The sequence below is a fragment of the Cygnus atratus genome, chromosome 5, assembly GCF_013377495.2.
Source record: "Cygnus atratus isolate AKBS03 ecotype Queensland, Australia chromosome 5, CAtr_DNAZoo_HiC_assembly, whole genome shotgun sequence".
Classification (NCBI taxonomy): domain Eukaryota; kingdom Metazoa; phylum Chordata; class Aves; order Anseriformes; family Anatidae; genus Cygnus; species Cygnus atratus.
The window spans coordinates 60,425,348-60,451,828 of record NC_066366.1 but is presented as its reverse complement, the minus strand read 5'-3'; the positions used below and the strand labels follow the sequence as shown (position 1 = coordinate 60,451,828).

The 26,481-nt window shown below is 49.1% G+C and overlaps 1 long non-coding RNA gene across 1 annotated transcript; it reads left to right on the top strand.

Annotated features, from left to right (window-relative positions):
- The first annotated feature begins 854 nt into the window (after positions 1–854).
- Positions 855–24,352, top strand: LOC118250374 (uncharacterized). The gene is made up of 3 exons (XR_004779440.2): positions 855–3,104; positions 21,827–22,124; positions 23,812–24,352. It is a non-coding gene; the product is annotated as an uncharacterized LOC118250374 (long non-coding RNA).
- The last annotated feature ends 2,129 nt before the right edge of the window (positions 24,353–26,481 follow it).

The window sequence follows — 26,481 nt, the reverse complement described above, 5'->3', positions numbered from 1 at the left end:
GACAGAGCTGAGATGCAGAGTGCAGTCTTTCAGCACTTGGCTGCTCCTGCTCTACAGGTCATCCATCTGTATGCAGCCACCACCACTCCCCTGCAATGCCGGGGGCAATAGCTCAGAAAATGGACCCCTCTTTGCTGTTTTTCCTGTGTGGTGAGGGATGCAGTGATGAGTGTGGGATGCTGGCCTGTTTCACTCTTGGTCACTCAGAGAAACAGGATAGAGCTGCCAATTTTTTAATTTAAATTATTATTATTTTTTTTTCACAGTGCTGAGAATCATGTGTTTGAAAATCTTGCAGGTCTTTTTTTTCTTTTCTTTCTTTTTTTTTTTCTTTTTTTCTGTAATGCACAATCCAAAGCAACGATCTCTTGATGTATGGCTGCTGACAGGTGCCCATCTGCTCCCCTGGAAGCTCATCTTTCATGCCTCATCTCCTCCAGCATGTGAGATGGGGCGAAGCAGCGTGCCTGTCTGCAGCCGAAGGGGATGCTGCATGCAGGACTGCATCGCTCCGCAGATGGCTGCCATGCAATATAATCTGCTCAGCCTTCTGGTGTCGGAAACATTGCTGGCTGTGCATGCAGGGCAAGGGGAGAAGAGAAATGCTGCTGCTGCAAAGATAAGCATGTGTTTGTTGTGTTCCTGAATGCTGAGGAAAGGGAGACCTGCGTGCTGGCAGCAGGGAAGAGGTTAAATTTTGATAGCATCTTTGTTAAGCCAGGAAAACTTTGACCTCTGCCTCTTCTTTACTTCTAACTGAATTCAGGAGATTATGACAAAGCCTGTGTGGGCGTGTTCCCAGTGCTTGGTTTCCAAAAGATGGAAATACCATCTTCCTCCCCTCCGGAGATTTCGGCAGCGGGAGTTGGAGCTGGAGCGCTGCTGCCAAGACCCCCCAGCACCCACACCCTCACCCTCACCCTCACCCTCTGCTCGTGGCCAGGAGCGGAGCAGCCAGGGCAGGAGGCATGTCCTGCTGCATCCTGCTGTCCCGAGGAGGGTGATTTGTGGTGTTTTGGGGGTCATGGGGGAGCCAAAGGGTGCACACGCACCTTCCCTCCCTCTTTGTGAACATATAAATATATTCTAGTGCCTGCTACTGCTGGCTTCTAAATGCGTGGATAGATGTTTGGCTTTGGTTCATCCCACCCTAGATTTGCCTGAGATGCCTGAGTGTGGAGCACAGACATCCTCGGGCTCCCTCTGTTGTCGATGGAGCGAAGCACCTGCAGAAGGTGACCCAGCCCAGGTGAGCGATTCCCTTAATTGCCTTCTGGCTAATTCTGCACCAGCTGGGTGCCCGCAGGTGGCTGGGCAGGATGATGGTACCGGGAAGAGCAGCGGGCAGGGGTCTCGTTACACCCCGTGTCTGTCTGCCTTCATGTTTCCTTGTGGTTTTAAGCACGGAGGGTCCACAGTGCCCGTGGGGTCCAGCTCACCACTTGCCAACTCCTCCAGCCCTCTGCAACCAGCCAAAGTCCTAAAATCAACCACCCCGCACTCCACATGCACCCACACCCCGTGACACCCCCTCGTCCTTCGCTCCGTGGTGAAGATCTGGAAGGAGGGCAGGGAGATGCCTTTGCCCATCTCACCTCAAGCTGGCATCTCGGGAGTGAGGAGAAACGAAACAACCAGGAGAGATGAGAGATAGGGCACGGCACACCTTGAGATGAAAGACGTGTGGTTGGTGTTTGAAGAGCTGTGACGTTCCTTGGAGAGGAGGATTTATTTCTTCATTAACTTGGTGCCTGAACAAGTTTATCTTGAAGCACTGAACAAGTGTCATTCATGTTTCCTTTGAGCAAACAAGGCTCTTTGATAGTGCCTACCCTCTTTTGACCTTTATTTTAATTTTGAATGCTACTAATTAACACCGATCGTTCATTCAACCACGAAACTGGTTGTTCCTGCTGAATGCAAAGCAAATGCTTTGTGGTCAGGAGAAAAATGGGGGCAGGTTTCTGTAGGAAAACTCCAAGGTTGCGGGATACCCTATGCAAACAGGGGACTGTTGTGCTCAAACTGGGGAATTTCCTCTCTGGTCCTGTGGAAATAGAAATTTCCTCTCTGGTCCTGGGAATAACACACCCCGTAGGAAAGGAGAGGGTGCTCTCAACAGATGGCTTGTGGAGGCAGTGCCAGGACTCAGGACCATTTAAACCCTGTTTTTTCTTTTCTTATTTTTCTTTTGAAGTGTCTGGTCTACAGCCACCTTGGCAACTGCTTGAAGAGCACAGCTTTGCTCTGCTCCCAACCTGCTTTCCAGTGTTGCTGGAGTAATGCAGCCTGGGGTTACCTGCTAGCAGGAACCCCGGGGAGATGTCACCAAGTGCTGCCCCAGGCAGCACGTCCTTTTGTCCAGGGGAATGATCCCCCATGCTCAGATGAAGGCAGGAGGGTTCATCTGCCTTGTGCACCAGCCTCAGCCTCTCCAGAGCACCTCTGCACACCAACATCACCCAAAATCCTCAGTCCTGTGCTTGGAGGTTGCCTTCGCCTAAAATGGCCAAAACGCAGCAGAGAGATTGGGTTCAGTTGGTGCCTGAAGGCTTCTGCGGCCAGGAGAGCTGGGCTGGGTTTTGGGCAGGAGGAAGGAATTTTGCCAAGAGTGGACCAAGGGCTGGGGTTTCCTTTCTCTGCACAAGTCTTACCTGGTGTTTTATCACCTGGAGAACGAATAGAAACCGAGATCTCTTATGTGAGACGAGCTCCCTGGTGCACACATAATGGAGCTGCTGGTGTTGTGAAGGAGGAACTGGGCAGTTGTCCACATTTTCTACACAGGCTTCATGGAAAAAAAAACAGGATTATGGGCTCTAGCTTGAAACCCTTCCCGCTTCGTGAGCATGAGTAACCACTGAGACAATGCAGACTGTCGCAAGGAGAGGCTGGAGGGCTCGGATGCCAAATTCTTCCTTCAGTTACCGCAGCAGGACCTTCGGTGCATCACAGCTGGTGGGATAAGGTGGATGGTATCTGGAGACGGGGCTGAAGCCCAACCGTGAGCTTCCTGTGGGACTGGGAGCAACTCTACCAGGGCTTTATATTTCCCCTCTGAGGGGCTACAGGACTTCCCCATCTCACCAAGACAAGGATAACAGGTATCTTTAAGGACTAGTAAGGGCTCAGGTACCACAGTAGGACAGAGCTGTCTGGGCAAGTATCACAGGTTTCCTTGGGACGGGGATGTCGTGGGGACTAGCACGTCACGTAGCAAGGCTGAAATGCTGACAGAAAATGCCAGCTCTCATGCAGACAATCCTGGATCTCGGCTACCAAAGTGCTTTTCAGCTCAGTCTCAGGGAGCTGTGTGGGCTCCCCCTGACCCTCCGTGAAGCATGTCCACAGCTCTCACTTGAAGTGCTTTAACAGTGTTACCAGTTCTGGCTCATTTCCTGGGATTAAAAAAAGAAAAAAGAAAAAAGAAGTACATGTGACTGAAAACTTAGTCACATCAGCAGCACTATTGAATGACAGGCACCGTCTATTTTGGTCTAATAATGAATTCACTATCTAGCAGCCTGCCATCATTGTGGTCCCATGATATTTCTAGCACAAGCATGGGAAGATAAAGCATCCACTGGCAAGGAAAGTTGAGCCTGTAACAGCTTCCAGAGCAGGCCAACAGATCTAAATATGATTTCCTCGTCTCCACGCACCGACAGCTCAATGCAGCTAAACAAAACCTCTTTTCTAGCCCCCATGAGAGTTTTTAGCACCCGTGGAGCAATCTGTTCTGCACAACCCTGTGTCTGCTGGAAACCCAGCCTGCCTCTTGCCACACTGCCTCAGCCTGTAAGTCCTATGAATCTGATTTTAAGCAGCATAATCTAGCAGAATAGTTTAAATGTTTCACTCAAGGGCTCCACCACATCTGAGGGCAGTGAATGAATCATGTTCATTCCTTTATCTGATGGTGCATTTGTGTAAAAGGAGCGACATGCAGTGAGGAACTTGCTGTTGCAGGGAATTTGTGTTTACATAAATCCCCAACCCACAGAATTTACTTATTTATTTATTTTGCCTTGCCATTCCCCGTTTGTAAAATTCTCATTGGGAGCTATTTAAAAACCATCAGCATTCAAATAGTTTACAGGCTGGAGCTGGGAAGGGGGAGGAAATGCATGACTGCAAAGAGGTGTATTGTCCAGGGAGCTGGTCCTGTGGTTCTGTAAGAGATTTAAGAAATTTTCTGAAATTGCTTTTTTTTAATTATTATTATTTATTTATTGTTTTTTAAATGCAGAAAGGAGGGTGTATGTTAAAAGTTCATGAAGGTACCCAAACCTAGGGACATCAATATCATATTATTTCTACTCTTTGCAAGAATTAATCAATTTATTATGCATCAAGGAAATGTTACTGGCCCTGAACTGAGCAAGGGGTCTGAATCAGGGTGGGTCCCACATCTGCAAACAGCACATAAGTCCCTCCAAAAGCCTTGAGATCAGGCTCTGAAATCCCAATGATTTATGTGATCTGGCTGACTCCTGATCCCCACACTGATATCCTGCTCCAAACATCTCCCTGCAGAAAAGCTCCCATACCCCCCATTTTCGAGGCTCTTGTGCACAAGGTGACAGGCTTGACAAGGCAAGCCAAGCACCACAAAGATGGGGAAGACCAAAAGTGAGTTTGCTTGAGCAGCCCAAATTTTCTCCCCCTGCCCCTGCTTTTCTCTTCGGTCTGCCTGGTGTGCCCTCTCTCCTGCTCATGGTTTCCTTGCGTGGTGCTGTCATTGAACCCTTCCCAAGTTCAGGTTTTCCTTTCCTCCTTATGCTTATGGTCTCCTGAGCGCAAATAAAATGGTCATCGTGCATGGGCAGAAGGCTGATCCCTGCCATGGAGGTTCACTCATTTCCCACTCCTTGCACACTGCAGTGGGGAAGACCAAAGTAAAGCCCACCAGAGTGCTTTCAGATGGGCCACATCAGGTAGACTTTTCAGTCCTGTGTATGAAGCAGGTGAATCGTTGCTTGCAATAACCAACAATTTTCAGCCCTTTCTTGAGCAGGTGCCCCATGCAGGCAGTACCAGCCAAAACAACCTCAGGGCTTCAGGGCACATGAAAGCAGGGCTTGTGACTTGGAGGTGCCTGGCAGCCTTACAGATCGGCGCCCTAATACCACAGCTCCACACGTGGCACAGATTAGCTCAGCGACGCCCATGTCTGCCTTTGTAAAGGTTATGGGTACAATTCTCCTGGTGAGCACCAGGTCTGGTGTCTAACCACAGAGGGCCCTGTGCCAGGTGGCCATGGCAGCAATCCAGAGCCCCACTGTGGTTGGGACATAGCAGGGAAGGCTGTCCTTGGGCACCCCCTTGATCACGGACCAGCACTTTGTGACACTTTTCCTCCACATGAACACATCAGCAGCAGGAAGCCTTCAGCCCCAGGCCTGCCTCCATCCCGGTTGAGGCTGACCGTGGGGCTATGACTGATGCTGTGGAAAATCCCCTTCGATGGAGCAACCTCTCCACCCCACAATGCAAGCATTTTCACTGCAGGGAGCCTCTGCTCCTGCATTACCACTGGAACATGGTGCCAGACCCAGGCCCCTTTCCCAGTGGTGCCCCACACACTTGCACAGAGGGCAGTCCAGCAATAAGGAGCAGTTCCCTTCCCAAGCCTTATGCCAGACCCAGCCTTATTCTGGGAAAACCCTTTGGCTCACACGTCGCTCTGTGCTGGCCTGGAGCCTTTGTTTGCAGGATGCTGAATACATCTGGCGCTGCCTGCATGCGTAGGTTTCGATTATGGCGGTGATAGTTTGTCATTAGCTGCTTAACCCTCCCATGGACTAATGCACCATGCTGCCCCCAGGACACCCTGTTCCCTTGGGGTTTCTGCAGGGAATAACACCTCGTGCATGCAGGCATCATGAATGGCAATCGTGTGCGTGTGGCAACGTGCAGTGGCAAGGTTGCACTAAGAGGCTGTGCCTATTAGTATTGCAGTTGGACTTGATTTTTGTAGGTCCCTGCCAACTGAGCTATCCTATTTTATTAATAATATTACAGCATTGCTTGAGGCTCCACCTGGATTTGTATGTGTGGCACTGTGTAGGTGCTTTGGAAAGAAGTGTTGATGCGATGTAAGCAGTAAATGGTTTACAGTGAGGTTTTGTGGGTATCTGTGAGCCCATCACTATCATGCAGATCTTTGGCTCAAGGGTTTTTTTACTGATGAACGCTTGAGTTGGCAGCAGCATGGTGCCTCTGCCTGCTCCCATGGCAGGGGTCCTGGCTCTCCTCAATGGGTCGGGCAAGACGGAGAAAGCAGAGATGCCAGGGGGACTTGTGGGGGAGAGATCTTTTTGGTAGCAGAGCAGTAGGGTGATTGTTGGGCAGAACAGCTCAGTCAACACATCTCAGGCTTCACCACTCTGAAGGTGGGCTGCAGGATAGAATGGGGGTCAAATAGAAGGGAGCAGCAGGCAGCCTGCCCAGCAGGGACTGGAAAGGAGGTGGGGAGCAGAGCAGAAGTGAGGAGAAAATGGGGAAACAGTGAAAATGGAAATGATAAGCCAAGTTATTCCTGTGGACAGTTTGGGGGCACTAGTCTGAGTGAATATCCTCATCCCAGATGTTCTGTAACGTGCTCTCTGTCCAGTCTCAGCAAGATCTCCTGCAAGCCATAGAGCAGAGACCTTCCCTTATCCCCAGCAACAGGTGATTCATCTCTCAGGCAGGCTCCTTGCGTGTCTCCCAGCCACCCCACCAGGAGTGTGGATTCAGCAGGACCAGGGGTCGGCCCAGCCTCCTCCAAAGCCAAGTCAGCCTTTGGGTTGAACCGGGAACACGAGAAGTGTTGCAACAGCCTGAGAGCAATTAGGGGTGAGGATGCCAAGGAATGTGCTCCACACTGGATTGCTCTATGCTGGGGCAGGGGAGGCGTAGATTAAAAAAAAAAAAACATCTTGGACAAGAGCCCTTTGCTTGCAGCAGGAAGGGAGGGAGGCCTTGGAATATCGAAGAATATCATAGATTTTCTATTTGCCTTGCAAAACAAAAACAACCCTCTCCCACAGCGTTTCCACAGCCACGCAGAGATAAACATACAAATTCCAAGTTTATTTCCGGTGGATTTCTTCGGGGCTCAAAACAAGCTCTTTCTGGAGTTGAAACACTACTAGGGAAGGCTCGTTCCAGCAGGAGTGCCCTGAACAGTGCTATTTATTGAGGTCTTTATTTTGCGGTGAGCTGTACTGAGCTGGAAAACATGGGGGTTTGTGATTTCAGGGACTAATCTGCTTGTTCAAACTGTAGTAGGGAAAGCAGATATTTAGGGCGGTTTTAATGGCTGGAGCAGCTGGCTCGTAAATAACCCATGTAGAATTGAGTCTCAATTTTCCCTGAACAGGATGCTCCCGCAGATGTGACAATTAATCACAGTGATCAGCATTTCTGTACAAGCGTTTCCAGATAAATTCAAATGATGGGTTCTTGCTCTTTTGAGCGGCAGAATCAGAAATTCAGTCTGGAGGCTTAACACTTAGTCAGTACTTCCCTATGAACAGAGGATACTGAAAGGGAGAAATTATGATGTGGGAAATGTCTCCCAGATTTACGGTCTGGAGGCTACAGCTGGGATTTCTTGGAAATATCTTTTTAGTTTTCATGGCATTTATTGTGCCTATAAAAGGTCTTCCAGGTGATACTCTTCATTGATGTTAGAAGTACTAAGTACAAAGGGAAACAGGTTAAATGGGTTTCTTCGAAAGTCAAAACACAAGAGAAACTACACTGATAATTAATTGTAATATTTCCACAAAGAATTTGCCAGCTGAGCATCTCAAAACTCACTTATACCACATATGCCCTTGTGTACCTTCCCAATTTTCTGTTTGCAGGCAGAGAGAAAGGAAGAAAATGCTACAGAAATGTTTGTCTTTCTCTGCATATCTCCATGGAAATTATCTCAGAGGGAAATGGTGGACCCTTCCAAGGATGGCTTAGAGCAAATCTGAGGCTAAGCAGGCAGGAATCCTGCACTGAAGTAGTAAGAATTTTGCTGTAAGGACAGGTTTGTGCCTTTATGTGTTCACCAGTGTAATGAGCTGATCAATGTTTCTGGACTGTGTGGTGCTTGGGATGTCTGGTTCTGCTGCCTGCTTTTGGGATGCTCCTCCTGATTGCATTAAAGTTGTTTAGCTTTCAGGTGTGAGCTTCCTTGGCACACTGGTACGGCATCAGTGTGACTGGTGATACAGGGGAGCAAAACACTGCAGAGACGTGATTAGTGCAAGAGCTATCTTGGGGTCTGGATGAAATCATACTACTCTTCTCTGTACTTCCCTTATCTGAACCATCCTGGGTGATTGTGGAGCGGGTCCTGGATTCCAGAGTTTGTTGATGCAGGGAATGCTGCAGATCCAGGCCACAGGAGAGAAAAGATACCACCCTTGGTCTTGATCAGTCCTGAAGTCTGTTCCTGTCTGGAGAAGTCTCCTTTGCATTGGGTGAGCTGGTTGCACTCATTGCTTCAGCCTCCTCTGTTGAACACTAGCCTGCTCAGGGAGCATGGGCAGCATGCTTGGGCCGTTGCTGGGGAGCATCCACATCCTTCCCACCTGCTGCAGCACATCAGTTTGGTCTAGTCAGGCAGAGATTGCCTCCCTCTGGGACTGATTGTATTGTGCATCCATGCATCACCCTGGCAGGTTAGGATTTATTACCATGCTGGTCTCGGAGAGGCTGTATTTTACCAGCCCAAGTCAGGGGAAGAGAAGGAGAAGTTTCTTTTCTCCCTAGTTGTGAGGCCACCCACAGGAACCAGCAGCAGGGCAGGAGCAGGGGAGCTACATCCCATGCCAAAGGTGCCTCTTCAGTTGGGCCCCATCCCCTGTGCTGGTATGGGAATCTGAGGAAAGGAAATTTGTGCCCGAGGTGCCTGCATCACCCTGAACCTCTGGGCCACATCTGCACCCTCACCCACTGTTAAGTCCTGGTGCTGCAGGGAATAAGTGTGCAGGCCTCGTGGAAACCTATTCGGGTTGCAGATGTGGTGTTTTGGCCTGGCTGTGAACTTCTGAGTAGCAGAATAGCTGTGGTTAATAGCACAAGAAAAGGGGAGTTATTACCATTCACACCTGTGCTACATCCCTCCTCCACTGTAGGATGGAACAGATGAAGTAACATGTGCCTGGATAACCCAAGTGTAAAACAGAACAATGTGGGTGAATTAGGACTTAGAGTGAAGACAGCAGTAAATAATCCCTCTGCAATTTTTTTTTTTTCTTTACATGCCAGCATTTCTCTCTAGAAGCCCAATAATCACATCTATGCTTGGGATTTTCTATCCTGCTGAGAAGCCATCAGGTTTGATTAGCACATTAAGTGCCTGCTAGAATTAAAATTATCAGCAGTTAAAAGATGACCTGAACGATAAGATAAGATACAAACGTTCTAAGCAAAATTTTTTTCTGAGTGAGATGAGATGGAGAAAGGTCTTGTTTTTTTTCCCCAGTCTGTTTTTCTTCCCATCATTCACTGTTCTGCCAGTCACTGAGAGGAGACACGGATATTTCCAGACTCATGCCAGTGCCCAAGCAGCCAAACATGCCACCAGGAGTGTGGTGAGCAGTCTCCAAACTGACTTGAGGATATAGGGACTGGGCTTTCTGCTTGACGTTACATGTGGATAATGAAAGAAGCTCTCTTCAAACTGGTTCACAGAAGAGAAATCTCTGCACAAGTATGTCATTCACAGTGAATGACAGAAATATCACTGAGTTAGAGCTTAAAAGGGCTGAAAGCATCACTGTCCCTGGTGCCTCTGCTTGTACTTCTTGCTTCTTCCTTTTGCCTGTCTCCCTGTGGTGACCTTCACATTGCTCAGCCCCTGATGGCCATTTTCACAGCCATTAATTGAATATCGACGCGTGGCAAACGCTTCGCAGTGAGGTCATCCCACCACGGCACTTGGCCTGGCTCAGAGGAGAGAAGTGTGAGATGCGAAATATCTCATTACCCGAGCAAAGGCAAAGCCTTCGCGCAGGCTGAGACGGGCCTCTCAAGCAGCCTGCGAGGGCAGGGCCTCTGCTGCCGCCGGAGGCCTGGGAGGCCCCGCTGCGGCTTCTCCCGAGGCCAGAATGCCGAAAAGGGGCAATTACGCCCAATTGCTCCAGCCCGCGTCGGCCAGGTTGGGCCCGGGAGCGATGCTGTGGAGCCAGCGGGTCACGTCACCACTTGCTCTCCGCTGGCCTTGGTTTTAACTTGTTAAATCCCCATGGCCGGGAGCAAGATGGAGGTTTTGTGGGCATGGCGCGTGCCTGAGCTGCACCACCTCTGCCTGGCCCTGCGGAGCATGGCAGTGCCTGCCAGGCCCTTCCACCTGCTGGAGGGTCTGCCGTTTGGTTGATGCAGCTCCCCATTTCCAGGTTGAACATCTTCAGCCCAAGCCTGCACCCACATGGTGTCTTTGCTGCTCTGATAACTGGAGATGCAATTCTAATAGACCTCAGCATCGGCACCCTTGAACTGTGCCTTGCTTCAGTGGAACAGATCAACTTTCTAATCTGTCACTCAGGATAAGTTTTCCCCCCTATTAGAACACTTTCCTGAACTGTTTACAGTTTTTCAACTTTCTTTTTGAAGTGAGAACCCCAGACATGGGCATGTTTTTCCAGAAGCAAATGGTGAATGTGCCATTCTTCCTCCTGCCACCCTGCAGACATACACATCTTGGGACCCTTCTTGATCTCTGGACTTGAGCAACAGCAGCTTGGGGGTCACTGCCAGTCACCAGCCATGCCCACATCTAGTGGTCCAGTGGAAATTAAACGCTATTTAATTTTGGGTCTGGAGCTATGCTTTTTTTGGGTGATGTTCAAGGATATAGTCCACCAATTTGTAGAGATTACCTCTATTCCTAGATCCTTGATGCTGCCTTTGAATTGAGCCACATCAAAAGAAAAACCTACTTATTTCAGTGGGAGAAGAGCCCAGCTGATACAATTGCTTTTGACAATCCTGTGGTAGGTTCAGAGATTCTGCATTTCAGTATGACCCTAAAGTGTCTCCCTTGGCTTATGGGCAATGATATAGACTAAGCTGAGTCTGAAGCTTGATTAATGAGAACATAGTCTACAGGAAAACAGCTTCAGCATTTGCAAGAAGACAGACAGCCTCAGGCATTTTGTGGCTTTTGACAGCTGGGAGCCATGAATGTCTGTTGTCTTATTTAAAAAAAAAAAAAAGAAAAAAAAAGAAAAAAATCCTCCGTAGAATGAACACATTCAGCAAATGGAAAAAAAAAAAAAAAAAAAAAAAAAGAAAACATTACTCCCGGCTGGGGTGAGAAAAATCAAGTCTATCAGCGAGATTCTCTTGGTGGCTAAAAGGTAGCTTCCTGGGTTTTCATGTTGGTGGATTCATTTTCTGCATTCCTCCCATTTTTTTTTTTTAGATATCTGGTTAAATTCTTTTTTCTTTCTTTTTTCTTTTTTTTTTTTTTTTTGGTGGGGGTTCTTCTTTCAGGAATGAATTTTGAGCTATGCTGCAGATGGAGCATTTCCAGCCAAACTCCCCTGTGAGCATGGTGCATGGACTGGGGTGCTTGCAGGACACTTTGACAAGCCCAGAGTGATTGGTAGGAGCAAGATCCCCCCTTTGAGATCCAAAGGATGCAGGTCTGGAGAGGATAACCAGGAGCAAAGCAGGAATTTGGGAGCGCTGATTTAGATTCACTGCATAGCATGGGAAGAATGACTTCTTGCTTCCATCTGAAGGAAGCGGTCTTTGGTGTTTGCCCTTTAGAGTCATTGCTGGTCGTCCACACAGCCAGACAGATGCTGCTGCACTGGTTGCATCAGAAATACAAGAACAATGATTTATAGGATGCAAATATAGTTTTGGAGAATCTGAATATGACGCAGAGCGCATGGTGAATGTACTGTGCAGGTTGGGTCTGGCCAACAGACCATGTGTTTGGCGTGTCTGCTCTAAAATTAATCATGTGTTTGAGTGATAGCCTGATTGCGGATGCTTTCCTGAGTTTGGGACATAAAATGCAACTTTAGGGAAGACTCTCTTAATCCAACAAATAAATCTGTTGCAGACGTATGAGTGTTTTCTGTTGGTTTTCATGGAGCTCTTTATAGCTTTCAGATGGGACACTCCCTGCTTCCTCCAGAAATTTCACTTGCAGTGAGTTGAACTTTTGGTCAGCACTGAAAATCCATGAAGAATGTCAAGACGTGCAGGGCCCCAGATACAAAAGCCAAGAAGGACTAGCGATACTTAGTGGTGATTACATTTGTTTCATTTCCATAGGAAGGGATGGATTTCTGTGTTAAAAGGAGTGCATTTCTTGCAGAGCAGGCAGCATGACAGATTACTGTATTAATAATACAGGATTTCTTCTCTGAGTTGTGGGAATGGGCTAGGGACTCTTCACCTCCTCCTCTTCCCTTACAAAAGGGGAAATAGAGGCTAATTTATAAAGATAGACTGCAGCGTGTGGTGGCTGGCAGAGCACATGGCTGATCGCTCCGTGCATGGATGTTATATCTAATAGGTCTTGGTAATGGGTCCCTGAGGTCCCTTATGTCCCAGGCTGGGGGCAGCTCCCTGGGCTGCTGTGATTTGCCGTGCCTCCTGCAGCCGCTGGCTCTGCCACCAGCCGGAAACATGTCCTGAAGGGCATGTCAGTGCCTACCATTGATTTTCAAGACCAGATGCCTGTTTTAGCTGGGGTCTGTGGGATATGCATGTGGGTTGGAGGGGAGAAATCCCTTGGTCCTCACTGTACTTGTGCCATAGCACTTGTGCTTAGGGCAGGAAAAGTGAGGCAAGGGCTTTGCACAGTGAATGAGAGGCAGGGGAGAGCTGGCAGGATGGGTGCAGGGGGCTGAGACTGTAATTATTTTTCTCTGATGTGTCCTGTGTGTAAATAGGCATTTCTAGCATGTGAGAGCAGTGTGCACATCAAATACATCAGTTGTATGCTGGTTCCCCCAGGAGTGGGTTCAAAGTAAAGGCAATGCTTCATCAGAAAGCTAATTGAGGAACTGAGTCTGAAGTCTGGTAGCAGAACAACCTGTTTTCTGCCTCCTATTTGATTTTATTTCAGCTTGCCCGGAAAACTTAGATCTCTGCATCCACATGCCTGCTACATTCACTTCCCTATGGCAGCACACAGTTTGCTGCAAATTATTGAGACGATGCTTGTGGCTGTGCTTTCTTGTTAGCCTTTGGTTGCTCATATTTAGCATTTGTAATAACCTGTGTTGTGTGTCCTGCAGTTGTAGCCGTGCATTTCACTGGCAAAGGCCAATATTGTTTAAAGGTGAATATTTTTCTCCATTCTGAGAGGGAGATTTTGCAGCTTATATATCAATATGATGGCTTGCAGTGTTCTGGCAAGCTGGAAAAAGGAGATAAGAATGAAAGAAATGCTAAATTTCATGACTCAGTGGCTTATATTCTGTGTGCTTCACTGCGGACATTTAACAATCATGAGAGAAGGTCTTCTATGCTCCTTAAAATATCCACATCTTTAATGTAAATGAATCAGAACCATTTTTCATCGCTGGGTCATGCAACTTGGGAGTCAGAGGGAATAACAGTGGGTACATTGTCTGGATGGATGAAAAGAGAGAGCCCCGACTCTGGAGCAGACCCTTATTACAGAGCAATATAATAAGGAGAGGGCTAACTAGTCTCGTGTGTTTGATTTCTGACACCAACGCACATTTGGTTTCTTTTCTGACTGCCCTTGAAATGAGAGGTGAAGCTTGCAGGTCAGGAGGGAGCTGAGCCCAGGGCTGGGAGCTGGACCTGTTCTCGGTGCTGCCGCTACCTTGCTGGGTGATTTTAGGCACATCTTTTTCCCTCTCAAGAACTTTGTTTCCCTCCCAGCTTTTCTCATTTGAGATGCAAGTGTCCTTTCTTACAGACCCAAGGCTGCCTCTCCACCCTGCCAGCCCCAGAGCTCCTGGCTGGAGCTGACACCCTAATGGGTGTCACCTTCTCCCCTGTCCACAGCACAGCCCTTTTGCTGGAGATGCCACAAGGTATGGCAACACAGAAATAAAAAACATGCAACTGAGACGAATGCCATTCTTGGAGGAGTGAGTGGTGGATCCCACCAGTTCAGAGGTGGTTGCTGCCTTGTTTTGTATCCCATCCACATCCCTTCATCCCATCTGAGAGCTACAGATCTCCCGCAGTTCCCTCTGTGGCTTTCTGTGCTTTCAGGAGCTTGCTAGGTCCCTTCAGAACAGCATAGCATTTTTGCTCAAGGTCACGCTTTCAGTGCTACAGCAGCAGAAACCGAGTAAGTTAAAGGTTTGCATAAAAAACAGTAAAGGTAGAGCCAGCTTAGGAAGGACATCTTTTTCCTGGGCCGCTCCCTTGCATTTCACAAAGGAGACTTGGCTGTGTCTGTGGTGATGAGCGTAGCAGGGCCAAGTCCACGGGACATCTGGGGCCAGCAGTTTATGCCAGCGATAGGTAAGAGGCTGTGCAGTATGCTAATGGGGCTATGGAGATGTGTGTGAATTTTCATTACTCCCTCCATGGATTTCATGCTATCAGCGTGCATGGCTGAGATGCACGCGCAGCCTTCCAGCATACTGATGAGCCCGTGGCATTAGTATTCAGTGCCAAAAGCCAGAGCTGTTAGACAAGGAATAATAGTGTGAAGGGGAGAACTGATAAATGATTAGGCTGTATTATGATATTGGCAATGCTAAACCAGCTCCCTTGCAAAGGAGATTTACGAAGTACCAATTTAGAGCCTTAGCACCATAAATAAGTGGCTGGAGGACGTGTGTGTGTTTTGGGTGCTGGCTTTGCCACTGGGGAATTTGCAGAGGGAGGAACACATGATTGACAAGAGGCCAGAAAAATAAGAAAGTCACGGGCCTGTCTGACTGCCTGCACACACATGGTTTTTATTAGCAGGGCATGCAAGCACCCACCCCTCCTTGGCACAATATTTGACACAAAGTTAACTTAAAATTAAGCTGAAGTTTAGGTGCTTTTTTTTTTGAGCCGGTCCCTAACTCTGTGCTCACGTGTAGCACCTTGGGCTAAGTGTGCAAGGGGACCACTGGCAGCTTGATGCATTCCAGATGTTTCTGCTAAGGGTGAAATTGCCCCCTTTGCCCTCGCAATTTGGGTTAAATCTTTAGGGTCAGGGTTGCCCAAGGTGTTGGATATAGGCAGGTGCAGTGCAGAGACTGAATGTTACTGTGTAGGGGTGCCCTGCAGCTGTGGGAGCCACAAACAGCATTCGGGGGTAAATTAATTTAAACAGGTGAACTACTTTGCTCTGGTTTGTTGTGTTTAACCTTCATTGCTATCGGTGGTTTATCTAGACCTGTGGATAAACAAAAGAAAAGCCCAGAGGCGAAACCAATGTGATGGTTTTTGTCTAGTTTTCAAACAGAGCTGATTTATAGTGGGCATGAAAATATGAGGGAATGGTTATACTTTTACAAAATAAAGACAACATTTACAATGAATGCAGCATGTGACCTAGCCAACTTTTTTTTTCTGAGCACTTTTTACGAGAACGATAGTGAAGAACAGCCTCTGTTTTTATGATCAGCTGCAAATGGCAGTGAATGTTTCCTTGACACCAGAGGAAACGTGAAGCATCGCGAATTAATATTTGCAAGGTGGCATTTTGAGGTCTCTGAGCTCAGCAGACCCGTAATAAAACAAGGAGTGGAGATCATTACTTTTGTTTGCAGAGCTCAGGGTAGGTAGTGGCTGGGGAGCAATCTCTGAAATTATCTAGTTGCCATAGATGTAATTGGGGAGCAGGCAGGGTTTCCAATAGAGTGGATGCGCTCCCTGTTGGGGAAGCAGGAGATGGAGAGAGACGTACCAGTGATATCCATCACACACAGCAGACATCTTTGACAGTGATCTGCACTGTGGCAATTTTCTCTCGGCCAGGCGATTATTACTTGTCAGGGCCAGCTGTCACCTGGAGGACCCTTGTTATCAATTACTTAAGGGCGTTCTCCCCAGCATTGATTATTTTATTAGCTTCCTGATGAATCCTCGTGTTGGCTGTCTGTGCCTTGGAAAGCTGCCCCCGGTGGGTGCTGGCACATCCTGGCCACCACCAAGTCATCACAGCTTCCCAGGAGGCTCCCGTGGGCCACCTCCTCATTGCGTGGGGGTCTGGAAGGAGCCCTTACCCCCTGCCCACCACAGGGAGCTTGCAGCCGCCCCTTCTGGCTCTGCTTTCCGAGCCACCGAGTAAGTGCCAGGCAGGAGGAGGAGAGCGTGACTGTCCCTCAGCCCCGAGCAGATGGTGTAGAGAGCTGTGCCCTGGCCTCTGACAGCAAACACCAGCCCCCATTGTTTTGCAGGGCCTCGAGAAAATAGATGGGTGACACACAGGCAGCTGCAGAAAATGTTCTCCAGACCATGCTTGTGCAATGCATTAAAAAGGAATGAAAAAAAAAGGGACTGGTTATCCACCTCTGGTTAATGATGAGCAGCTCTTATGGGGAATGCCAAGCCAGCAGAGGAGATGGTCTGGAAGAAGTGGATGCACATTGCAGTGCGATCTCCTGGTTGCCTTTATTTTTAACCCAGGGACTGCAGGAGCTCAGCACCTCCCTGTTCACTGCTGCCTGCCCCTACTCAGTGTCCTCAGGCAAAAGGGCAGAACAAGGGACAAGTGGCACCAGGTGAAACCACTCCTACCTGGTCCTAGGAGATCAGAGATTGTAGAACTGCAAGCATGAAACACAAGGGCGTTTTGAGCAATGCCACCAGCCCTTGAAGCAGTCGGAGAAGACACTAGGCTCATGCTGGTGCCACATGCACAGCCACTTGGTAACTATCTCCTCTTAGGTTACAACCACCAGGTCTTCAAAGTATTTAGCCCATCCTGCCTTGCTGTGACTGTGGTGGGATTGGGGACCATGGTACAAACTGCACTGCCCCACAGGATGGGTGCAAAACAAGCCTGGGACAAGCCTGTGAAGCAGACATCTGAAAGCAGCATGTCTAGATGGGAGGATTTCCAGATTGTTTCAGATAGAGCAGATAGCTCCTGTGCATTCATCTCCTTCTCAGTACAGTACAGCTCTTTGGAGCAGAGAGAAATAATCCAACAGAGTGAAAACCTTTGAAATAGAGGAAAAAGAGTGAAAACACAGCCTAGGGAGACCATCTTAAAAACAAACAAAAAGCAGAGAGGAAATGGGAAGCAGTGGACGCTATGTCACGCAGTGTACGAGCCAGCAAGCAATATCTGCAGGTCATCCATCCATCTGAGCCTCAGAGAGGACGTAGGTCCTGGGGTTAAATTACAGCAGCCCCTCTCCCCTCGGCCTCTATTATTTTGTCTCCAAATACCCAGCAACAACAGGGACAAAAATAGTTTGCAAAGCCTGACAAAAATCTTGATTTCCCAAAGGTTTGCCAAGCCTTGTTTCAAGTACAAAGTGCTCTGGCTGCGGCTGCTCCTCAGCTCAGCGCTGACCTTCAGCTGCTCCCTCCCTCCCTGCTCCGTCGGGGAGGCAGAAATGTTCTGCTATCGCAAGCACCCTGGCCCTTCAAAGCCATTTTCAAGCTGCGCCCCTTGATTATTATTTCTCTCCCTTTCCCCCAAATGTGTTGCCTTTAAAATGAGATTTTTCTTTGGTTTGTGATAATTCACACTTCGTACTTCCTTTGTGGCTGCGGGAAGGGAGCAGTGGGAGAGTGCTGAGAGCAGCCTCTTGTAGGGACATTGACAGCTTTTTTGGGAAGCCACACGGCCAGGAGGGCTCCCCCCCAGCACACAGGTGGGGCAGGGAGCAGATTCGGCTCCTTCGGCCATTCTTCGTTTTGCAGATGACAGGCTAAACAGTCTACAGCGAGGCAATTATCTCAATAACGATAATTTCAGCTTTTGCTGTGAAAAGAGCTCGCAGAAAACAAGAGCGTTTAGCCGTGACTAATATTTTGCAGCTCATTTCTGGGAGCATTTATTTACCCATTGAGCATTGGGGTGGGAGTTGCAAAGCGGAAAGCTCTGAGCTGCAGCGGGTAAATCAGGGGAATAAGCAGATATCCTCCCTGCTTTGAATTGCAGCTGATTATCCTGCTTGTTGCAATGTTTGCTCCCCCTGCAGCTTTCTTCTTATTTTTTCTTATTTTTTTTTCCTTGGGATTTTGCTGACAGAGGAAACTACTGTCAGGCCACCGTGGATCCCACACAGCCTCTCTGGCTCGTGCAGCCATCCTGCAGATGGAGAGGACACTTTCGCTGCTGCAGGCTGGCCGGCTCGATCTGGCGACGCCGGAGATCTAACGAGGCTCTCTCAGCATAATCCCAGACCTAATGAAAGGCAGACGACCTGCCTCAGAGCGTGTGGTCTTTGGTGCTAACGAGGCCAGGTATTAGGAGCTGTTGTACGGCACCAGGCACCATTGTGGCATTTGCCTGGTTTGCTGCCTTCGTGGCATTTTCAGCTCATTTCTGCCAAGGGCAGCACTGCTCATCCTGTGGAGGGTGAGGAACTCCATGAAAGCTTCTGGAGCAGGCATGAAGACCTGGAGGCAAGTCAAGAGACGGGGTCCTGCCTGCTCCCAGCCAAGAATTTCCTCAGGCATGTACAGATAAGGGGAGATGTGACTGAAAGGGAGTGACAAATGCATAGCACTGAGGTCTCAATTCCCAGCTGGGAGGCTTGTGCTTTCTTTCCCGTTCTTGACATTATGGTATTGTTCAAAGTCCAGACGTGGGAGATGGTGTGTCCTGCATTGCTCAGATGAATTAGACCAATAGCCCTGCCCCAAAGAGCTTAATTCTTGCTGTGGGTGAAGGAGCTACATGCAGGCTTGTGGGCAAATCTTTCCTGAAAAATAAAAGGGGAGAAGCCTTCAGAAGTATCATTGACTGCAACAGCCTGTGGGCACTTCTATAAATCAGTCAGCATTTTTAGGTATATAACAACCCAGCTGGGAGTGCCTAGGTCAGTGCTGGAAATGGGAACTAGGTTCTTTAGTCATATCAGCACGATTCATCTTACCTGATCAACCCAGCCAACAGCCAAATGTTTAGCAGAAGCTATTTTGTGTGTCTGGTTGAGAGAGATGCAGCTCTAGAACATGATTTTCCTCTTCCCGGGACGGGTGTCCTGGTTATAAGGGTCACATTACCTCCTAGACATGTTGGTCTCTGCTTTTTGACTGCAGAAGAGCCTTGAAGACTACAGCCATCCTTACGTTGGGTGTCTAGTTTAAGGCTTGCTGTTTATAGGTGGATAAAATTAGATAAAATGAATCTTCCACACAGAGGCTTCTGCAAGTTTTACCCTGTGTTTTTAAATAGTTTTGTATAAATAACACTGGAATGACACAACACAGGTCTGCAAGGCATTAGTGCTCTCCGGCATGCTGTACGTTTCACACTGAATGCTGTTAGCAGCAGAGGAAAGGCCAAGCCAGCCCCTTGGATTTGAGCATGCCTGAGTTTTGGAAAAATATGGATTTGGAGGAGGATCTGAAGTTTCCCTCTGGCTCTGTCATTACAAGGAGACAAACTCTGTCCAGCGTTGCTGAGCCTTTCAGTTGCTGGGGTTTTGGTCCAGCTGCTGCAGCCCTGGGCCCACCTCGGACCCGGACAGGCTCCAGATGAGTCGTTCTGCTCTGTCCTCCGCGAATACACAGCACAAAAGTCGTTCAGAGCTTTCCTTGACCTCAGCTCTGTAGAGTCATCCTGGGATAAACAAAGCTATGGGGCCTCGTGTACAGGCCTGTGTTACATTTACAGAATGGACCTTGTATAAAAGGTCCATATGCAGACAGAAGCAGGCAGAAGGGCTCCAGCAGTGTTAGCGTCTGCTTTAGAATCATAGAATCATTAAGGTTGGAAAAGAACTTCAAGATCATCTTGTCCAACCGTCACCCTATCACCAATGTCACCCACTAAATCATGTCCCTAAGCACCGATGCTGCATTTAGGGAATGGCCACCTGATCAAGTCCTGCTGTATTGTTCTGTCTTCACCAGACACCATCCTTCAGCTGATTGACGGTAACTGTGTTTCTCCTGTCCCCCACACAAGTAACTTGCTTAAGCTCTTTTCACAAATTCATTCAATTTTTCAGGCAGGAAATCTAAGAGCAGAGGGCCACTACTGGTGCTTGGCTGCAGGGCAGCATCTCCTGAGGCTGCCCCTGCTGCACCACCAGAGATCACCCCCGATAGGATCCAGGCATTGCCCACCTTATCACCATCCCCTTCCCCATGTCAGCTGGCAGGATTTAGGAAGCATTGAAGAGCAATTTTAATTTGCAATATGTTCCCTACTTTGTCCATTGAAATGCCCATGGTGTTTGCCTGTAGGGACCGTGCACCCTGGAAGTTTTTACCTGGAAACCCACATGCTGGATGCAGTGAGCAATGTCTCTTGTGCACCTTGTTCTGCCAGAGACTCCACTCCTTCCATGGGCTCAGTTTTGCACCATGCTGAAAACATTGTTCTCCTCATTTTTCCCGGTGTTACTTTCAGCTTTTTGCTTTCCTCGCCGCTGCCAGGGGTCTTGCCCCTCACACCCTGAGAGACTCTGCACAAGCCCCTAGCATCACTTGTGGCTGAACCATCCCTTAGGGCAAGGCAACGGGGCAGAAGGGCTGGTGGTTTTGCATTTTATGTTGGTATTTGTAAATCCTGGCTGGGGAATCTCACATTTTTTCAAGTGCTCTGGGCTGACAGGAGGTTGGAAGGACGTGGAGGGGAGGAAAAAATGTGCCTGCCTCCTTGTGAGAGGTCTGTGAGGCTGGGGGAGATTAGCTGGGGCAGGAGGGTGGCTGCGATGCTGCCACAGGGTCTGCCCAGGTGAGGAGGCAGGGCAGGTTTGTTGATTTATTGGGGTGGGGGAACAAGGTTTGCAATCCTGATGCTGTGCCATAGGCAAGAAACCCCGCAGCCCTCGGCAGCTGTGCTGCTCCTTTGAGCTCTGTCTGGGAGCACAGAGGGTTTTCCTTTTTACCATCACGGGGTAAAGGGTTTTATGGCATAACACGACTGCCTCAAGTGGTGGAGGAGATAACATAAGAGTGAATTTGCCGTCTGTCCCTGGAGTTATGAAGCACAACCATAACTGTGTCTGTAGCTTTAGACAGCTCAAATAGACCGAGGAAATTACAATGGGCTGCCACATGCTTCAAATGTAGGGTTGGTCCTCTGTTCCTCTGTGCATAGCCAGGGTTGAATCCTTCTCCTGGCTGTTTTCCTTTAATTTAATATTCCTTGCAATAGGACTGTTCCCTCTTAATGTGCCTAATATAAAACATGCTCGTTTGCTGACTGTGGCAGGAGGCTCTGGCTCGGGCTGCCCTGCACGTCGCCACTGAGTCTGGTGCTGGGGAGGGCAATGGCTCTGGGAAGTTTGACACTGAAACAACATATCGGGAATATTTACAGGGCAGGGAAAGGGAGAGGACTTATTTTGTTGCAAATGGCTAGATATGGGATGTCTCATGATTTGGAACAATGCTCGCAATCAGGCTGGGTTCAGGAGGATGCTGATTTTTAGGAAACAAAGGGGGATGCTTTCCTGGGTGGCTGCATGCACAGATCACATTTGTGTTCCCTGTGAATAAAGTCAAAACAACGCTGCCCTGTGCTGACAGCCCATGCTGGTGGCTCCTGAGCACAGGCTTGCTGTCCCATTTGGGGTTATGGGATGGACAAGGGAGAACAGCAGGAATGGGTGGGGGACAGGAGGCCAGGTCCCCAGGGCAGATGCTGGCCCTGTGAAGGGCGAGCGGCGTTTCCACCCAGGGTGGAATGAACTCATCTGTCATTGTCATTTTTTAATTGTTTTCCATGTTGTTCTGCTTATCTTTTTAACAGGCATGATCTGAAACACACTGCTTTGCCGTGGGTGGCACACGTCCCTGGCTGTCTCCATGCAGACGGATGGGGGATCAGGCTGGGGACAGGCTGCCTCATGAGGACACGCCAGAAACCTCCACCCCTTGCCAGTGCCGAGCAGAGATGTCCCCGGTTCTCGATGGACAACGAGCTGCGATGAAAGGACACTTCCCCTTAGGCTGTGGTTTCACAGCTATATTAACACTCCTAAAGACTGTCGTTCCAGCTGCGGCTCCTGACCTTTCTGTCTTGCTAGTGGATTGCAGAGATCAGCCAGGTGACCAAACCCTGCTTTTTGTTTATTTTTATTTTTTATTTTTTTCCTCCTCAGTGAGGTTTTCTCCCCAAACAACATCATTCCCTGAGCAGAGCTGCATGACCAGATGCCCTGCAGTGGGCAGGGGCTGGGGTTTAGGCTGAAGCAGCCCTGTTGCCTGTGAGCCTGCAGCTTGGTGCCCATTTTTCCTTCCTATTTAGACTAAAGCTGCAGATTCTCAGCCATTCCCGTACAGAGCTCATGGGTCTGCGGGGCTCAGACTTGTTATCAGCTGGGCACAGCCACAGTCTGGATAGTGAGAGGCTGCTCCCCATGGGGACAGCTGCAGTGCCAGACCTGTGCGTGGGACTGCAGCCCTACAACATCCCACGGAAACAAAGCTGGGCTTAAGAGCCACACAATGTTTTTGGTTTTAGCATGGACGCTTTTTGCTCCCCTCTGTTTTTAGCCCCCTGAGGTAGATTTGGTTCAGCTTTTCCAATTTTCTGAGAACGTTCTTCCATTAGCAACTCATGTAACTCTAGGATTAAGAGACTTAAGATGTGCTTTCAATCCCCCTCCTGCCCAAACCAGGTCTGTCTAGGTCAGACAGGGACGAGCAAGGACACGAGCAGAAATTCCCATCCTACAGATGCTACCGAGGCTGGTCCAAACTGCAGCCAGAGCAGGAGCTGGTAATATCCCGTTTGCCCAGCAGGCCCTTTTATTTGCACTTTATCAGAGTGAGTGCCATCAGCCAAAACCCCCACTGGGATTTCCAGGCACTAATCCCGTGGATCAGTAGCCCCCCATCCCTGCAGCCAGCACGGGATGTGGCACCACAGGGATGGGACACGCAGCAGGGCTATCACAGGTGGCTGACTTCAGAGAGCATTATCCTGCTCCCTGTCCCTTTTCTGTCCATCTGTCTGTCCGTCCTTGCCTCCTGTCCTCCCCAGGCACCCAGTGGGTGCCTGAGCACCGCTGCCCCCAGCATCCTGCGGCCGCTCTCCCCTGCTTAATCCCTCTTTGATCCTGCTCCTGCAGGCTGTGATTGAGGTGAGCTTTGCCACCGAAGCCTGGATTTTGCTCAGATCATATAACTGTGTGTAGGGGGGTGGAGGATGAGACAGGTTTTTGAGCACATAAGCCTTTCCTTACATCTGACATAGAAAAACTAATCACCCAGCTGTGGAGTGGGCTGGGGATACTGCTGGATTTCACTCCCGTGATGGGGAGAGCAGCTCTTGGTGCTCATGGATATGGTCTCCCACCCACACAGCTAGAAGCAACACAAAGGGCACAGCAGGTGTCCCCATGTCCCTTTTCTCCAGTGCTCAGCACCCTGTGGGCAAGAGGAAGAAGTGCCCTCATGGATGCACAGGGAGCAGCGTGCTCCAGTGGGAAGCTCCTCCTGACCTCGGGCTTGCTGCTACAGCCCCCTTTGCTGCTGACCTGGGGGCTGCCAGATGATCCTCTAGCCCCAGGGGTCCCAATGTCCCCAAATGTGCCCTCATTCACAGGAGTAAGGGGCAAGAGAGTGGCTATCTCGCTGGCTCCTGCTGGGACGGCTCCCCTCGATCTTCACTTTGATGTTCTTGAGCCCTGCCTCCCCGGGCCTGGCTGGGACCCAAGCCCCATGTTTCCCATCAGGAATCTTATCAATCTGCTCTGACTATTTTCTTTTCCTTTCCTCTTTGAATTCCAGTCGGCTGCTAACTGTGAAATCACAACAAGAGGCGCAAATCAGCCAGCCCTCGGCGTATTCAAACTGGCACTGGTTTGTTTGGATTGGGGCTAAAGCCGGAGCAAGAAAGCTGGAGCTTTGAGATGCAATTGGGATCACCTGGGAAAATACAAGTGCCTTTCATCTCTCCTGTCCCCGTGGCCAGGCAGGCTTGCTGCCCCAGCTGGGCTCCCACCCCTCTCCTTTTTACCAGTGCAGGTCCCCAGCTGTGCCCGGGGACAGGCACTTAGTGGGGACCATATGACAGGGGGTTAAAGTCCCAAGAAGCAGATGGTTGTCTTTCAAGGTGTGCAGGGGGCCAGGGTGGGCCTCGGACAAGTTATCAAATACCTCTCAGGATTTTCAAATCAATGCTGGAAGCTGTTTTTCTTGATCACGGCGGTGAGCTGCTGGTAAATCCCTAACCCCTGGCAATTCTCTTCAAGAAGGACATGAATGCGGTAATGCAAGACTTTATTTTATTTACCTTATTTTGTTCTGCAGCAATAACATGTCCACAAATACAAAGGGCAGAGCTGCTTGGGCAATTCTTTTTATTGGTGTGAGTGTGAAATATTATGCGTCTTTCTGAGCCCATATAATGATTTTCTCCCCCTTGTAAGGACCAAAAGCCACGCTGCCTGCTGTGGAAACAGCTCCACCATCCCTGAACACCAGCCCCAGTGACACTCCAGTCTGCTTTCCTTCCACACCCTCAGGTGTCTTGTTAGAAGATGATGGGAACAATTATTTGCACTAAGCTTAGGGGATCCCACCAGACATTTCTCTGCTGAGTCCTGTCTTTTCTGCACACACCAACAAATACACATCCCCTGCTCCCTCAAGCCCTCAGCTTTTCACTAAGCCATTTTCCCCCTTTTCCTTTGTTTCATTCATGATTGCATTGGTTTTCAGGATGCAAATCTGCTGCAGACCAGGGATTTGGCCTCAGTGGCTGCATTTAACCTGCATAAACCAGCAGTGATTGATATGGGTTTAGCCCAGCAGCCGTGGATTTGAAAAGACCTTTAAGAGGCTGCAGCTGGAGGGCAACATCCCCGCTTCTCCCTCCCCACATTCATCAAACTGGGGGCTGACCCGGCCCCTGGGAAGAGGGCACAGTGTGTTTATACAAACCTCTTCGCCAGGCTGCAAGTGTGGCTCTCTGAGCCCTGGGGTTGAAGGTGGGAAGTTTGGTCCCGTGGGAGCTTCCCGGTGGTGATGCTCTGGCAGTGCCACCAGCTCCACGTGGCTTCTCGTCCTCAAACGTGTCCCCACGCCAGCTGTGAAACAGGCAGCAGGATCCCACCATGGGCTTTGAACATCTGAGACACGAGGGCATTTGTCTGATTTTCCAGTTTCCCCAGATTTCTGTTTAGTTACAGGCAATTTGTTCTCTTCCCATTTTTTCATCATCCTTAATACTGTTCCATATTGGCCTCAAACAAGGATTTGAGATGGTCTGAAGTGTCTGATACAAGTGTGTCTTAGCTTCTTTCACATATGATTGAGATCAAAACTTGTTTAACCTATGTTGGCCAGCAACTCTGGACTCAAGATTGCTTTGCTTATTATTATTTTCCTTTGGTGTTAGCTCCAGTGAAAGCGTTTGCAAAAAGCTGTGTAGACAGACAGATTTTGCTTCATGGATCACTTGTAGGTTAAGGACTGGGTCCCATCCAGCCATGGAGCAAATGCCTCCTTGTCAGGTGCTGACGGTCTGGGCTGGCTTTGGAAATACGGAACTGAGGGTTAACCCAGTGAGTCTGGATTGGAGAAAATGCAGGATTCAGCCATAGTGCTCAGCAGGTGCCTGTAGATCAGGACAGAAACCAAACTTCATCAGTTAGAAAATTAGGAACCAGCAAAGCTCTTCTGTGGACCAGGTGGCTGTGAGAGCACTGGCTGCCTCCAGCAAGGTGCCCATGAGCTCCCCTTCCCCGCAACTCCCTCCGCTTTCCCAGCTGTGACCCCACATCTCCTGTCCTGGAGGTTCTGGTTGGGAGTGTTGGATGGGCTCCCACTCAGAGCACGCTGCCTTCTGAGTGAAGCTGCAGGGGAAATCCAGTGATGCTGAACTTTCTCACCATGCTCAGGGATGTTATTCTGTTCCCCATTGCCTTTAGTCCAAACCAGTGCTTGAAGTGCTTGTTTCGGGAAAGCACAGGGCATACAAGCAACTGTTTACTTCCCTTGGGTTTTCAAGCTTGCCCCAAACAACCAAAGAAATGCATGAACAGATCTGACAGAGGCTTTCACCCAGGGAGCAGACCCCTGCACTCTTACAACATAGCCCAGCCTGACTCAGCTGGTGAAATGGCCAGAGAAAGGGGTGGTGAGAGAAAACACCCCAGGGTTTCTGCTCACATCCAGCCTTTGGTGGTGGGTTATTCTTCTGTGCAGGAGGGATGGTCAGTCAACATTTTTTAAGAGCAAGGACTTGGCAGCAGCTCCAGTCTTTAAGGCAAAATTGTGGCCCAAGGCACTCGGCTTAATGAGAACTACAACATGCACACTGCAGAGTAGCATAAAATCCTGTTTCAGTATCACTTGCAGCTTCTTCTTCTATCAGATTTGGCTCCTTGACTGCGATTCAGTCTCTGAACCACACCAAGGCATCACGGTGATGGTACTCTGGTAACTACTCATGGT